Source organism: Microtus ochrogaster, chromosome 18 (genome assembly GCF_000317375.1).
Source record: "Microtus ochrogaster isolate Prairie Vole_2 chromosome 18, MicOch1.0, whole genome shotgun sequence".
Lineage (NCBI taxonomy): Eukaryota > Metazoa > Chordata > Mammalia > Rodentia > Cricetidae > Microtus > Microtus ochrogaster.
This window is the reverse complement of record NC_022020.1, coordinates 9016350-9031135: the sequence shown is the minus strand read 5'-3', so window position 1 is coordinate 9031135 and position 14786 is coordinate 9016350. Positions and strand designations below refer to the sequence as shown.

The following is a 14786-nucleotide window of genomic DNA, read 5'->3' as shown; positions in this document are numbered from 1 at the left end:
GTATCTCTCACTCTCTTTGTATCTCACCCTGCCTCTGTCTCTCTCTGTTTGTCTCTGTCTGTCTGTCTGTCTGTCTGTCTCCTTTCTAATGTGTGTATGTGTGTCCCTCTCCCCCCAACATCCAGAGTACTTCCAACTTGTGACCAAGGTGTCTGGTTACACTTGCTTGGCTCTAGTCCAGATTAATTCTGGAAATACTTTTAAAGAAATGCAGTAAGTAGAAGTCCAGTAGCATAAAGGTTCAGGTGGGGTGAGTACCCTCTTTCTGTGTGACCTGCCTCATCGTGTTCTTGAGTTGGTCCTTACAATACACAAGCTAGACAGAGGAGCAGCCACCTAGCTGACACACACATAGCCCTCCAATTCACCTCTGGAAGAAGCCAGAGGCTAACATCACTGTTGCGTTTGGGGGTGCAGTGCTGTTGAGAGAAGGCTGTGCCGTGTAGCCCAAACTGGCCTAGAACTGCCAGTGGTGGAGCCCTTGCTCCTAAGTGCTAGAATTCCAGGTGTGCCCTACAACACCTGGCTCCTGGAGTCGGCTCTCATTCTGTGCTGCCGTGTTGGAGGAGCTGCCGTGTGCCGCGTTTGTGTGACACAATGGACAGAAGTGTGAATTTGATGTACTGAAACCGACTCCCAGGTTGTATTATGGGTTGGAAGACTAGGAGGTGAGAGTTTGTGCAGGCAGGAAGGACAGTGATGGAAACAAGGCTTCTCGCACTGACCACTTGGCAGCATTAGGCTTAATTGCCTCTTTAAAAACTGTGTTTTTCTGGTGTTTTTTTTTTTTTAAGTATGGTTTGTGGCTACCTTCCCTTTTCAACAGTAGGATGCTTGCTCTTTTAGGGAAATTTCAAACTGGCAGAGGAACTACCTGTGCTGTGCAGAAGTACAGAGCTGTTTTGTCATTCAGTAAGTAGTTTCTCTTTTTAAAAAATATTTATTTATTTATTCTGAGTGTTGACTATTTCAGCTTTATGCTAGGAGTTTATAAACTGATCAGTTTTCTACTTGGCAGGCAGTCTCCTTGGCGAGATTTCAGTCTCATTTCGTATTAAAACCAGATCAAAAGGAAAAATGTTAGAAGGTGATGGAGGGTGTAAGGCCTCCTGTAGCCCAGGCTAGCCTTCACTCCTACACCTCCTCTTTCTGTCTTGTAAGCACTAAGGATACAGGTAGCAGCATCATACTTGACTGGTACTCTCAACTGTTGTTTGGAAGAAGGTAATCTAGCTTTATATCCTCCTTTGTGTACGCTTACATACTAATATTTCTATCAAGTATTAGGGATATTATTAGTGTTATTTTGCTTTCATTGCTGTGGATGATGTAGCATCTCACTGTGTTACTCAGGCTGGTCTCCAGCTTCCTGTCTCAGGCATTTGAGCAGCTAAAATTACAGGGGCGCGCCACCAGAACCAGGGACACCGCAGCTCACTGCATTAGAGCAGATATATGAACTAGGAAAAGAAGAATGTGCTGAGAAACAGGAGCTTGCGTGTCATCTTTGAACTTCTCTGAGCCTCGTTGTCATCCACAAAGCTCATGGTTAACCCTCCCAACCCCTAAATCTCCTAACATTTTAAGTAAGATTTTGCTGGATTGCATTCACAGCTGTCCTGGGCCACAGGCTGGGTACTCCTAATGTAAAATTTAATGTTTTTATCACTTTGATTTGAAATAAAATACCCCTAAAGACACCCACTTGTTGTTATTAAGTAGATTTTGAACAGAGAGAAGCCTTGCATCCCTTTTGATTTTCTGAGACAAGCCTCATGGAGCCTACGCTGGCCCTGCACTCATTCTGAGGCCAAGAGTAAGCTTGATCCTCCTGAAGTGGGATCACAGGTATACACCATGTCACCCAGCTGATGTGACGCTGGGGACTGAACCTACAGCTTCATGCATTCGAGGCAAGCCCCCTCCTCTAGTCTGAGAAACTCCTTTTGGAACTGCCAGTTGAACTGGAGGTCACTTGGGAGGTCACTGGAGGCGGCCTTTGCAGCCAAGGAAGCCCACTTTAGCTCCAAAGTCCTTGGGTTCAGGTTATCTTTTGGTGTTGTACCTGCCATTTCCAAAGCTGACTGTTGTTGGAATTCCTCGTTAACCGCCTATACTACAGCTCCTAGAGCAAGCGTGAGACCAGGCTTTGTTTCCTATAAGCGGTGTGATCTCTCTCTCTGCTTAAAGTTCGCTGCATTAAACTGATTGGTGAAGAACTGGGTGAAAGCTTCTTTGGAGAATAATACATAAGGAATGGTGTGATTGAATTCATTGTTTCAGAAGGAATATGATTGATCTTAATAAACTAAAGTGAAAAAATAAAATGTAGTTTTAGGTCTTTGAAGTGGCCCATTGTGTGTATGTTGTGTATGTGTGTATGTGATATGTGTGTTTGTGTGTGTGTGTGTGGTGTGTGTGTTGTGTGTGCATGTGTGTTCTGTGAATGTGTGTGTATGTGTGTGTGTTGTGTGTGTGCATGTGTGTTCTGTGAATGTGTGTTTGTGTGTGTGTTGTGTGTGCATGTGTGTTCTGTGAATGTGTGTGTATGTGTGTGTGTTGTGTGTGTGCATGTGTGTTCTGTGAATGTGTGTGTGTTGTGTGTGCATGTGTGTTCTGTGAATGTGTGTGTATGTGTGTGTGTTGTGTGTGCATGTGTGTTCTGTGAATGTGTGTATATGTGTGTGTTGTATGTGTGCATGTGTGTTCTGTGAATGTGTGTGTATATGTGTGTGTGTTGTGTGTGTGCATGTGTGTTCTGTGAATGTGTGTGTGTGTGTGTGTGTGTGTTTGTGTGTGTTAGGCCAGAGGTTGACTTCGCCTTCCTTGTTTGCTCTCTACCTTAGTTTTTGAACTCAGGTCTCTCATGGAACCTGGAGCTCACGGGTTTGTCTAGCTGGCCGACCAGTCACATGTAGTGTTCTCTTGTGGCTGTCTCCTCCACTGCTGATGCTGTACCTGTCCTGGGCCTGGCTTTTCTGAGGGGTCTGACCATTATGCTCATGACAACACTTCACAGAGCCATTCCTACAGCTGAAGTGCCATTTTATGTAACACTTTTATGTTTTATGATGCTGAATTCAATTCAGTGTCCTACTGTGTGTTACAAAGGGGAATGAGGTCCAGACCATGTGGTCGCAAATACACTAGAAATGGGTAGACTCTTCAAGCCTGGCTTCTGGAAACGTCTCTTGGACTTTCTTGCTTAGGTAGCTTCCTCTTGGCCTGCTCTTTCCCACCCTCCAGAGAGGACAGACTGAATGGTGTGGGATGGATTCTGTGTGGTCTATGAGGAATGAGCAGCGATGTCCTGGAAGATTCCTTCGTACAGCAAAGGCCATGATGGTGGGATCTGCTCGTGTCCATGACTGTAACTGGGTGGGAAGGCTTGATGTAGTGGGCTTCAGAAGGCCAGACCTTATCGGGCGAGGCGGCTTTAAACACTTTCTATAGTTCTCCCAGTTCCTCTGACCCACATTTCCTTGTCAGGCTACCTTTCCACACCTTTCCAGCCAGAGGGAGAGCTATCTGTATTTAAGAGTGAACTTAGTGGCATTTTTTCCCCTTACATCATAGCTTAAATTTTGTTCAAGTCTTAGATAATGGCTTTTTTTTTTTTTTGTAATTATAAAAGTAGAAATAGCAGATGGCAGCGTTGAGCAATCCTTGAACTGCTTGTAGGTGCTCCCCTGTTAGCACAGGGCTTCCCACATTGTCAGTCCCAGGGGAATACTCTTGTTCTAGAGACCCTCTACATTCTGAGCTGTGTGATTGGAGTGGTTGTTTTAATCCTCTGAGGCACAGGACAGTGAGGATGGTGTCAGTCTCTCATGGTGAACCCCTTAGAGACACCCCAATAACTGAGAGACTTCCTGTGACCTTGAAGGGGGAAAAGGAAGACTGGCTAGAAGAGCTGTTTTATTCTGACTCCCCCAGCCCTTCCAGCCTCCACCCTCAGTTCCCAGCCCATCTCCCCTGAAATACTGAGCACCCCATGCTGGTAGACCCCTCCCCCATGAGAACAAACCTTGTCTGGGAGCACCAGGCCTCATTCACACCTGAAACTGCAGCTTTCCGCTGCCTGGCAGTGACCTCTGAAAGGCTTGTTGTAATTGGGCCTGAGAGGAGGGGGCAAGAATGTGCCACAGGAAGGGGCTGACAGATTTAAGATGGCGTATGGGGGCAGGGCCCCGGAGAGAAGAGCGGCTGACCCAGGATGTCACTTCCTTTACGAGGTGTTCAGTTACCACATTAAGATGTCAGGACAGTTTGGGAAGCTTGTAATTGTCAATCTTCGGTTTTACTTCATGCCTGTAGTCAAAGTTAATGTAGCTAGTTCAGTGTTTCCCTAGTTGGTTCTTTCTGGACACATGGAGAGGGAGCCACTGTTGACAGCTCAGCTCCATTTGGAGCCTTTCGGCAAAGCTAGGAGGCTACATTAAAACATGTATAATATGTTTATAGACTTAGCATTAAATATAATAAATATTTAAAATCTTGTAGTCTCTATAGATTTGTCTACCTTATTCTTTTATAAAAATTTTCATAATCTTTATGCACATGCACACAAATAAATTTGATTGTATGTGTGTGTGTGTTTATGATAGGGTTTCACTATGTATAATCCCAAGCTAGCCTGGAACTGTCTGCTATGTGGCCCAGAGTAGACTCGAACTTGTGGCTATCCTCCTGCCTCAACTTCCTGAGTGCTGCATTCGGGTTATAGGTGTGCATCACCACGCCCAGCTTGCATGTGGTACTTTAAAAGAACAATCCTTCATTGTGTTATGGTCTGGGAAGTAATTACTTTGAGCATGCTTCCTGAGCATGATTAATTCCGATTCCCTTGCTTGCTCCTGTTTCTAACACTGTTTGTTAAGGGCTGACTTGCAGGCATGTGAGTGTTTTCCACCTTCCCAATGTCATGGGTCACAGAGTAGACTAGCCAGCCAGATCATGGCAGGAAGAAAAATAGAAGTGCTGGGTTCTTGTTTCATTGGGCTATAGGCTGCAGGGACAAACAGGGCTCAATTCATGATGGTGTCCTGGTTTAAGAGCTCCCAGCCTCTCACTGAGCAGTCAGTGAAAGGGTAGGGTACGATCATAGCCCCAAGGCCATATCCCCAGGGACTTACCAGTACAGTACTACCTCCTGAAGTCCCAGCACCTCCGAAAACCATGCTAAGCATCTGAAGCCTCCAGCTGATGAGTTTAGGAAGGAGGCAGGCATTCCCTACCCAAACCATACAGTGTGGAAAGTCACCGTACTGACCTGGTCCGCACCTTTATCTCGACAGGAGCCCTAAATGGTTTCTGTTCACTGGGGGTTTTGCTGGGTACTGAGCTGGTCGCTTGCCCGGGGCTCACAGAGCTATAGCCCTGCTTTATAGTTTACTGCGGGACAAGGCTAGTGGGTGTTGACCGACTTGATGACCATCAGGTAACCTAGCTGGGATTTGAACTCAGAGGTTGAAATACGCGGTATATTGGTGCCAAATTTCTTATCAACTTATAAAAGAAAAGACCATGGTATATCAAATCACATCTCAGGCTTGGGGGTTTCCCTTGACAACCTGATTTTACACAACACTAAAATATAAGTATATACAAATGTAGGGAATGCAAATATCTTTTCCTATGATTGGCAGACACACATGGGCTTTGCTGGATCTGGGGACTGGAACAAACCCTTGAGAGACCGAATGACAGAACAGTTAGGACCAGTCCCACAGCTAGACCCTAGACCTGCTGGCAGCTCTGCCTTCCACTCCCTGGGGGCCATCTCCTCCTTAGCAAATGGGATGTCCATTGGGGTTAAATTAATTACCATTGGAAAAGTTCTCAGTTAGGTTAGGGATGTGGCTCCATTGGTAGAAGGCTTGCTTAGCACATATAAAGCCCTGGGTTCAGTTCCTAGCACAGAATAAACCGGGTGTGATGGCACATGCTTTATAAACCCAGCACTCAAGAGATGGAGACAAGAAGATCAGGGTTCAAAGTTACCCTCAGCTGCATAGTGAGTTCAAGGCCAGTCTGGGCTTGATCCTTTCTCAAAAACAAAACAAAACAGCAAAGGAAAGAAGAAAAGAAAGAAAAGAGAAGATTGAAGATCGCTTCTCAAGACATTCTAGAAATAGTTACTATCATTTTGTAAGCACCAAGTATTGCTTGTGGGGGAAAATGCGATTTTTGAGTCAAGCCCCATGCCAGTCTTTGCTGTTCCGGGGCTGAAGAGCGACCTCGCACTTTCTTCTCTATGAACTGGACAGGATCACGGGAGACCATGGGCCTCCTGATAGACGGCAAAATTTTGTTGTAGCCTGTGACCCTCTGGAGCTCTCTGACCTCTCCCCATTTATATCACAGAAGCCATCTTTAGCTGGCTTGATTCCCTCTAAAATTTGACTAGGCGCCTACGAGGAGGTCACTCTCCCATCCTGGGCTTGCTCTGCCCAGGTGCCTAAGAGGAGTTCACTCTGCCCCCCTGGGCTTGCTCTGCAGACCTCTCCTGTTTCTCTCTGTAGGAACGTGTGGTTTTCAAGGCTAAAGGGACCACAGATGGATAGAACTGCTGCCCAGACTCGAGTGATTCAGCAGCAATGGCTTAGACAAAGTCTTTTTATACGATTGGGGGGTTAGAGGTTCATCATACTGGATGCCTTTAATTTTTTTTTAACATTTATCTCTGTGTGTGTGAATAGGTGTTAAATATGTGCGTGCGTGCGTGCGTGCGTGCGTGCGTGCGTGTGTGTGTGTGTGTGTGTGTGTAGGTCAGAAGGAAGCTTGCAGGAGTCTGTTCTTTCCTTCTACCCTGTGGGTTCTGAGGCCTGAGCTCTAGTTTTTGGGCTTGGCCACAAGCGCCTTTATCCACTGAGCCCTCTCGGCAGCCCCACACTGGTGTTCTTAAGACGTGAAAATTGTTATAGCGATCACTTTTAAAGGTCGACTAATTTCTTACTCCAGAGTAGAGTTTCTACTGATCTGGACCTCATCTTCTACCGTTGGCATTTCTCAAATGCGTAAATGGACTACAGTTTTCTAACTGGAAGTTAGAATTGACGCCACCTTCTGCACTGGCTACACTGTAGATGAGAAGTGCATTTGATGTGCGGTGTCCCGGCAGTGTGCGAATAGACTCCAGCGCCAGGGTGACTCTTAATGGAACACCACCAACCAATGCCTGAGCTCTTGTGCCTTCGTTTAGTGTGACCAAGTGTGCTCATAAAATAGAACTGATTGATGTGACAGTGCAGGGATTTATTGCTTTCAGTTTGCCCTTCAAAAGTCCATGAAACTGGGCCAGTATAGTCCTTGTAGGAGAAGTTCGTGGGCTTTTAGATTTTAGGTTTCATTAGTAAGATAGCTCATCTAGAATATTATAGCTTCTAGTTTTTAGCATCCTTTCAGATAAGACTTATCTTAATAGGTTTTAGATATTTTAGGCATTTTCTTTCATCTTGAACAAAAATCTTATTGTATTTTTTTTCCTTCTAGGAGAGAGATGGGAGGGCAGAGGGATAGAAGGAAGGAGGGGGAGAGGAGAAGGGAGAGAGAAAGGAGGACAGAATATTTATTTTTCAGTGGCTTGAGATAGCAATTCAAAAACACGTTGCTGTGGAAACAGACCAAAATAAAAGTAGCAGGAACTTTAGGAACTGATTATGGTCGTGCCATTTTCCCCTCCCACACCCCAGTGTCTGTCACGTGTTGAAAAGTAATAGCAAGCCATCCCCAGAACTGGTGACTTCTTTCTCGGAGACTTTTTCAGACTGGTAATAACTAAGTTTCACGAATTTTTCTTAGGTCTCTATTGTTTTAATGTTTTTTTTTTGCATTTGTTTGTGTATATGTATACACGTGTGCCAATGTGCATGTCATCACACGTATGTAGAGGTCAAAGGAGAACCATGTGGGCTCTAGTGGTTAAACTTAGCCCTCAGGCTTGGCAGCGAGGCCTTTACCCCCGAGCTGTCTCACTGGGCATTTTGGGAAAGGAAACGTGAGGTGAGGTGAGGAGAGGAGAGTCACGATCCCATTCTGGCAGCACCCACTGGTTTTGATGACATTATTTGAAGTGAGAGCTGTGATAACAGAGAGGAGAGACATAAGTGAAGGAGACTCGTACACAGCAAAGCTCTTAGAGGTTGAAGGATTGTTTCAAGACAGGGTCCCGAGTAATCCAAGCTAGCCTGGAATTTTCTCGTCGTGAAGGCTGGCCCTGAACTTCCGACCCTCTCTACCCCATCACCTAAATGCTAGGATTGCAGTCAAGGCCTCTGCACCCAGTTTTCTTTAGTACTAGAGAGGGAACTGAGGACTTAACACATGCTAGACGAGCACCCTGCCAACTGAACTACACCCTCGGTGCCGTGATTGGTTGAGGACTTAACACATGCTAGACGAGCACCCTGCCAACTGAACTACACCCTCGGTGCCGTGATTGGTTCACAGATGTGTTTGTTGAAATTCGCCATCTTAGTTGGATTTTCCATTGCTATGACAGCACGAACATTGTGACCAAAGAGCAAGGTGGGGAGAAAAGGGCTTGGCCTGCACTTCCATATTACCCTTCACCACTGGTGGAAGTCAGGACAGGAACAGAGCAGGAACCTGGAGGCGGGGCTGACGTAGAGGCCATGGAGGGACGCTGCTTACTGACTTGTTTCCCATGGCCTGTTTAGCCTGCTATTCTTCTAGAACCCACAACCACTAGCCAGGGATGGCCCCATCCACAGTAGGCTGGGCCCACCTCCATCAATCACTAATAAGAAAATGCCTTACAGCAGGATCTTGTGGAGATATTTCCTCGATTAAGGTTCTCTCCTTTCAGGTAACGCTAGTTTGTGTGTCATAAGATCAGTGGATATAAGACCAGGCAGCAGGCTTACTATGCACAAGGGTTGGAGGAACCTGGAGAAGAAGAATTTAGATGGCTTAAGAGAAGACACTGGGGGCCACAGTTAGCACTTTTATGTACCCAGTAGGCTGTTTGGAAAGGAAGGTCACCTCATTTCATGACTGATCACAGTCAGAGCAAACTGTTGGCTTGTCTCCAAAAAACATCACTGAAGGTGGCCAGACAGAACTGAGAACTTTAGCTGTAAGTTTATACAGTATGTGGAAACGCAGGAAAAAATAATTTGTAAGAAAATATCAAGGCTTTTCTTTGCAATAACACTTCAGCTTAGCACAGGCTGGGTGTCCTTTATCCAGTAAGTTTAGGACATGAAGTATTTCTGGTTTCAGATTTTCATTTTGGTATTTTTAGAGTATGTTTATATACATAATAGGATATCTTGGGGTAGGACTCAAACATATATGTGAAATTTACATTCGTTCCGTATTTTTCTTATGCATACAGCCTGGAGCCGATTCTATAGTACTATCTTCATGCATTTCTTTGCGCTGCGATCCAGCACTTTAAGATGAGGAATTTCCCACTCTGGTGGCAGGTCAGCACTCAGAACAATTTGGATATTTGATACAGGATGCTTAACCAGTATGCACACTCAAGCTGAAAGGCCCCAGCAAACTGGCACGTTCCCAGGATTGCAGTCACCCTAAGTCTGAACCATGTTGCTTGGTGTATATTGTGTGACTGAAATAAAAATGAAATTCTCTTTGGAGGAATTAGTCATGTGTGTTCTGGGGAGTAGTAAGTCCTGACAGTGTGATGAGCCTGCGATATTCTGTAAGAGGGGAAATGCCCACTGAGGGGGATCTACCTCCCTCACGACCCCCAACCGGTCCCATTCAACAGGTGGAAAGACCCAGTTTTCCCAGAGTTCAACTTCTCGGCTTCACCCACCTCCCAGAAAGCAAGGGGAAAGTTGTAGTTCCTGGTTGAGATCTAGGCCTCTTATACGGTGGCACTTCTGAGAAGCTTGATAACTAACATTGTAAACATGGTAAAGTGGACGGAGCTAGGCCTGGGGCAGACCTGTGATCCTGAGGCAGGAGGGTCACAAAACTCAAGGCTAGCCTGGGCAAAGGAGTTAGGTGCTGTCTCAAAATTAAAAGTTGAAACAGGAAAGTAAAGGCTGCCTATAGCTCAGTGGTAGGATGCATGCCTAGCATGTTTCAGAAATGATTTCATTCTCCAGTGACAAAAAAAAAATGGCGGGAGGGAGGGAGGGAAAGGAGGGAGGGAAAGGAGGAAGGAGTGTGCAGGCAGGAAAGGATGGGCATCAGCCTGTGATCGGCATGGCTCTGGTTTGGACACTGTAGAAAATGAATTCGAGTGAAGTGGTCCCAGTCCCACTTCAGCTACCAGTGACCGGAAGCTACCGTCTTAGATTGATTGGGGGTTTTTGTTTTTATACAAAGATGAACATGCACACACCCAACCCCACCTTTTCTGCACTGGTGGGGTGCTCGCAGACACTCATGGTGACCAGGCCAGTTCTCTGTTGGGCAAACTGAGGGATCACTCCCCAAAACCTTTCGTCTCTTCCACTTCACTCAAGGCATTTAATTAAAAGAAAAAACCCCCACACAGTTCTGATGCAGAGTTGTGACTGGTAAAAGAACCAATAAAAATGACCATAAAGTGCCCGACAAATAGAAAATGTTTAATAACACCACAGCGCTTTGTGGGCAAGGATTTGGCTCCTGGCATGGGATGGCAGGCCCTCCCCACCAAGGCCGTTCTCTTGCTGGCTCTTGGCAGGCAGCACTTGCCCAGCAGGAACTCGCTGCTGAAATGACTCAGCCCTCTGGGAGTCACCTGACTTGTTTCTGCTGCAAGAACATCTCTGGGAAGTGACAACCACAGACATGTAGACCTTTCATTGGTGACAACAGTGCACAAGGAATAAAGGCCACTTTGGTGACCCAGGAGCCCAAAAGCAAACAAGGGAAAGACCGAGGAAGGCGAGGGGGCCGCCCCCTGCAGCTTTGCAGGAAGAGGCTACACCTGCATGGATTCCTTATTGATTCAGGTAGAATGACCAAAGGGCGGGACAAATTCAAGTCATGTAAATGACTAACGTGGGTGCCTATTGGGGAAGGCACTTCTCATCCGTGAAGCAGAGCCTGGAAAGGTAGCAGCCTCCCCATGTATTCAAAGCCCCCCGTGAATGCCACAGACTCATGCCGTGCTGTTTCTTCCTACACATTTGTGCATGTTTAATGCCTTCTGCATGGAATGAAGTATACGCCAGGCACTCTGGCCATCCCTTTTCTAGATGAGATGCAGCAGCAACAGTCATATTCATTCTTTTTCCTTCTGCACAGTTCCCCAGAAGCCTCTTGATGTCAGCTCAGCAGCCTCAGTGGATTTCTTTCCCATTATTAAATAAAGCAGTTCCACTTTTAAATCCTGAAATAGAGACAGCACACCCCAAAATGAACCAATCCCGAAGTCAATACAGCTGAAAAGCTTTGCCTTTCAAAGGACATATTTACAACTTCTCTTTGGCTTACCGGAATTCCCGGCAGCGGGCTCTTGTGCTCCCGGGTGGCTATTCAGTGAATGACATGAGCACAGGACTTACTGCTTGGGTTCCATGGATTGATCCTATGACTATGAAGGTCTAATTGTAAGGCATTAGAAGTCAAGGTGCTAGGGGAGGGTATGGCCCACACCTCAGGTGAGAGCAGGGGGTGATTGATACAAGGTCTCAGCATGTTCAGTACTTGGAACAATGTGTAATTTGGAAGTTACAAATTGTTTACTTCTAGAATTTTCCATTGAATATTCTCAGACCACAGTTGACCATGGTAACCGAAATCTTTGAAAACCGCCTCACAGGTGTTCAGGGGTGTTCTAAGTCCGTAATGAAACTGGTACTGTGGGACTGTGGTAGAGTGTTTGTCTAGTGAAATTGATTCTCAGAATTTGATTCCCAGTATTAAAAAATAAAAATCTTGAAGTAAGTATTTAATAGATTAAAGCTTGAAAATTCTGCTGTTTGATGGGTGGCAAGTTGGGGATCATTTATTCCCGATTTTCAGTATTCTCCTAAGAGTAAGACAAAGGACCACGGAAATAGCTGGATATTTGTAAGCCAGCGACCACAACCTTTGCGTCCCAGCTCAAGCAAGTCACCAAAATGGAGAAGTTGCAGAGCTTTTGTTCCCCTGTTACGTCACGAGAGGCTGACTTAGTTACAGAAAAATGCTTAAAAGACAAATATTGCAGATTTCACCAGCTAGGATTTAAAATGACTTCCTGGTACTGGCAGTGTGTCTTTGGTGCTTGGCATGACCCATCTTGCTAGAGAAAAGAGACACCCTGGGGTCTTTTCCTAGTTATTAGCAAAGGGTTTATAGCATCATTTTCCCATCAGACTGTTTGATACCAGCGAAGTACAGTCTGGATTTGTTTCAGTACATTAATAAAAACACTTAACTGTCTATGTTTTTAAGCTTTCATCATTAATTTTTGTGAACTTTTTGCAATAATAGTTTTAATAATATTCTCATGACCATTTGGCTGGAAAGGATTCCACCCTAGTCTCTGGTGCATCACATAGAATGGTAGCATTCTGTGTGAAAAACTGCTCAACCAAGAGGCAGGATGTCATTTTCTCCACACTCCCTTTCCTACCTAATCAAAAGGACTTGCTAAGTAGACATAAACCAAGTGAATTCATATCCAGGCCTTGATTGTGTTTCTAGTAACTTTTTTGGAATTGATGCCAGCATTGTCTCTACCATGAAGTGTAATTCCAATTAGGTTCTTAGGCATCTGTGAATTGCTGGTTTAAAGATGTAGACCTCCTCCCTGAGCAACCTGTCCTCATGGCTGGCAATACAGTAGCTGATTATATATATATATATATATATATATATATATATATATGAATATGAATGTGTGTGTAAACATATATGTGTGTGTATATATACACATGGTTACATACACACACACACACACACACACACACATATATATATGTTTCCATAGAGACTCAGTATATCCACTGTATAATGCTCCCAAAAAGCTTGTAGGCTAAGAAATGCTAAATAATATGCTCCAGCAGTAGTTAGTGAATGCTAAACTTAGGACTAGGTTTCTCGTGTGTTCATTCATTTAACAATTATTCATTGGGTCCCTACTATGTACCCATCAAGGAAGGCCCAATGATGGAAAAAGGCTCATTTTCCAAGGACTCAATATTCCGGTGGGAAAGGCAGACCTTGGAACTGACAAGACTGGTCATTAAAATAGACGAAAGCCACCAAACCCTATGATGTCCAGTCTCCCCTGTCACTTGGGTCCCACGCCACAGAAGCAGGCTTTCACACTGACCAGTCTTGTTGACATTGTTACAGGAAGGTTTCATGTGGCAGTGGGCAGGTGAAGCTGTGACTGGCTTTATCTGTTCTTCCAGATAAAGGTGGTCGCTGTTGCATGAGATTTATAAAATGTAGCATTTCCTAAGTTAAAAAAAATGGTCCATGTGCAGAGGGCAGAGGACAAGCTCGGGTGTCATTCTTCACCTTGCACCTCATTTGAGACAGTCTCGTGTTCAGTTCCCTGTAAACTAGACTGGTCTATGGACTTGGGAAGCACTCCCGTCCCCACCCTTTCCCTTTGGGAGCTCTGGAATTACAGATGTAAGCTACTACATCAGGCTTTCTGTGGAATTTGGAGATCTGAGCTCAGCAAGTTCTTCACCCTCTGAGCAATCTCTGCAGCCTGCATTTCCTAATTCATGCTGGTTTCAATCAGGGTGCTGAACTCTGGAACACGTTAGCCAAGCTCTGGAGAACTCAGCAGTCTTTTGGGGGTCAGGAGAGGCAGACATTCAAGACGAAAAGAGGAGTCTGAAAGGTCAAGAACTGGTCCCAGCCGTGGAGTGGTGTTCTCCTTGATGACAAGGCCTCTCTCCTGTGTAAGGTTCTGCGTGACCTCAGGGATTCCATGCCACTGTGCTTCATGCAGGCCTCTCGTGACATCCCATCATGCCACCCAGAACAGTAAATGAGTCACTCTGGGTGCGGGAAGCAGGGGCATCGTGCTCTCAGGTGCTTCTTCTGCAAATGCTGCTTCTTTCTCTCTGACTCTCATGAAGGAGAGCTGAGGGGAACCTGCGGGATCAGCAGCCAACAGCATAGGTCTACACGCCTACCAAATGCTGACTCATAGCTGAGTCATGGGGTTAGCTTCTGAGAGAGATTGGCTGGTAGGGATGCAGCTAAGCTCCATCCTGCCCTGCCAGGCCATCAGATGGCCACCAACCAGCTAGGAGCGGACCAGGCCCATAGGATCAAGAAATGATATCTGGCCAGGCAATACACGTAGAATCTGTCTCTTACCTGAGAACCTATGATTCTGTTTTGGCAAAATATCTGCAAGTAAAATGCTTGTAAATTAGGTCAGAACAAATACGTGGAGAGAAATTATTTTTTAAAGCTCCGATTTGACAGCTCATGTACTAAAGCTCCAACTTGTGTGTCCCTGGTATAAATTTTAATATTAGGTCAGGTTCTTTAACATCAAACATATTTGTGTGTACTCTATAAAGTCATATCTATTGCTATTTCTATTTGCCATTTATATGTTAAGAGAGATAGAAAAGGGGGGTCTTGAAGGTTTTTTTTTTCTCTTTAGGGGCCCAACACCCAGTTCCGAAATAAATAAACAGAGACTTATTCTTACTTATGAATGAATGTCCAGCCTTAGCTTGGATTGTTTCTAGCCAACTTTTCTTACTTAAATTATCGCTGTTTCCCTTTATGTTTTGCCTCTCGTCTTTTTACCTCTCTTTGTATCTTTTGTTCCCTCTTACTCCATGACTGGCTGGGTGGCTGGGTGGCTGGGTGGCTGGGTGGCTGGGTGG

General features: G+C 45.3%; 1 protein-coding gene across 4 annotated transcripts in view; it reads left to right on the top strand.

Annotated features, from left to right (window-relative positions):
- Positions 1 to 14786, top strand: part of Kctd1 (potassium channel tetramerization domain containing 1) — a 197310-nt gene that overhangs the window by 101081 nt on the left and 81443 nt on the right. The window contains exon 1 of one of the 4 annotated variants that reach the window (XM_026783512.1): positions 853 to 912. The exons of the other annotated variants lie outside the window; for them this stretch is intronic. The gene's annotated coding sequence lies outside the window, so the exon portion shown is untranslated. Of the gene's footprint in view, positions 1 to 852; positions 913 to 14786 lie in introns of those variants that run through there. 4 annotated transcript variants of the gene reach the window in all.